A 2,196-nucleotide genomic window follows, 5' to 3' on the forward strand; every position below is an offset into this window, starting at 1 on the left:
TTCTGTTTTTCAGTAATAAACTCCAATCATATTTTTAAATATGCATTGAACTCTGTGATTTCTTACGGGGTTGATGAATTATTATGGCACATTCCGCACAGTTACTCAGAGCATACAGTGAACACTTAGCATGATGGAAACTTGCATTATGACTTTGGAAGATGTAAATTTAATGATCCGAGATGCGTGTTTAATGATTCAGACCATAGACACTGAAAACACTAACTGATTTTATATGTCTGGTTTTCTGATCTACATTTCAATACATATGAATTCACACGAACTTTTAAATGTGATACTGAGCATTTTCTGCTATAGAGGATATCAATCCATGTTCATAGCTCATTATTCCTCCTAGTCACTGAAGAAAAATAATTAATGCCATACATATTTATTAAATAAGAGATACTTCATGCTGAGGATCACATCAGGCAAGATATTAAGCAGACAAAACAGTACATATCATGCTTGCATGCTCTACTGAAAAACTAATACTGCATGTGATTTATTAAACCTTGGTTCCAATACATAGTCAACCTCGTTAAAAGAGAAAGGAAGACAGAAGAATTCAGAGCCAATTTAAAATAAAATGTCACTACATTTTACTTTGACTGAAATGAACATATAAAGAAAACCAGAAGTTTGTACGGCCATAGTACCTGGTATGGACAAATCCCATTTTATATACTATATGGTTGCTTCAAAATGCTATCTAATAACTGATTACATGGGTTGATAGTGATAAGACAGCGGGGAATGGTTAGATAGTAGGTGGAGGTTTTTCACTCAGAGGGTGGTGACACGCTGGAACATGTTGCCGAGAAGGTTGTGGATGCCCCATCCCTGAAGGCATTCCAGGCCAGGCTGGATATGGCTCTGGGCAGCCTGATCTAGTGGTTGGTAAGCCTTCCCATAGCAGGGGAGTTGAAACCAGATGATCTCTTTGAGGTCTTTTTCAACCCAGACCATTCTATGAATCTATTATTCATTCTCTTTGAGTGAATGTCTCAAGAAATGTTTTGTGCCATTTGGGAAATTTTGCATTCACTGAATGCAAACATGAGTTTCAAATATAAAATCTTTCTTAAAAAGTAATCTTATTCTTAATTTTTATTTTTATTTTTCCCCCAAAAGATATCTGTGGAAAATTCTGAAAACAGCATTAGTTAAATTGTAAAAAGTGTTTATACAGCACCACACACACCTCTACCATTGCCAAAAAGTACACATTGTACTCATAATGCTAAGAGCTGTTCTGTTAATGGTATCAACATCTCTCACAGCTGAAAGTTACCTCAGTAACCTTTAGCAAAGTCACTTACTTCTTCGGACATCGTTTCTGCAGGATGAGCGTGTACAAGCAGGTACTCTGATGATGTTATTGCCTATTATCATTCCCATGTCTCTTGTATTTAAAACCCTGGAAACACTGCCTGTCTGCTTGGCTGACTAGTGTGGTGTCAGTTACTTCTTGTTAAATGCATCATACAGTATCATTCAGCCATCTGTCTTTTTTTAAGTGCTCACCACTGGCTGTCATTTTTGTGTCATATTCAAGACACTAACTGTACACGAGTGGCAAATGGACTTTAGCTTCCTCACTGGCACAGTGTCTTCAGTGAGCTGCTGTTGTGCCCATGAAAAGGTCATACAGGTGTCCACTATGTCTGTGAACTAAATATTTTAAAACTGAAAAGTCAGACTTTCATGTCACAGAATCACAGAATCACAGATGTCCAAGTAGAAAGCTGGTGATACACTAATAAATAAATAAATAGATAGATAGATAAAATAAATAAATCTAATAATATATAATAATGTCTATAATGTCTAATAAATGTCTACTTATTTTGAAGACGCATTCCTCAAGTCTCCAGAATGAATATATGGCACAAGTATAATGCCACTTAGTTTATTTCCACTGCTTTCAGAAGGATTATAACATCCATTAGACATGTTGTTTCAGTCTTTGGGCTGCAAAGTTAACCTTTCAAGCAAAAAAAAAGTCATCCAAAATCATCCAGTGCTATTACTGCCATTCTTCAGAGACAAAGACCAGAACCATAACTTTGAGAGAAGGAGGGAGTGCATTCACTACATGAATGATCATTTTGCAGCAATATCTGATCAGAGTGTATTCTTATCATCTGCGACTTCCACTGAAACATTTCCACAAAAGGAGCATTTCCTGACCTA

The sequence above is a fragment of the Meleagris gallopavo genome, chromosome 1 (genome assembly GCF_000146605.3).
Source record: "Meleagris gallopavo isolate NT-WF06-2002-E0010 breed Aviagen turkey brand Nicholas breeding stock chromosome 1, Turkey_5.1, whole genome shotgun sequence".
Classification (NCBI taxonomy): Eukaryota; Metazoa; Chordata; class Aves; order Galliformes; family Phasianidae; genus Meleagris; species Meleagris gallopavo.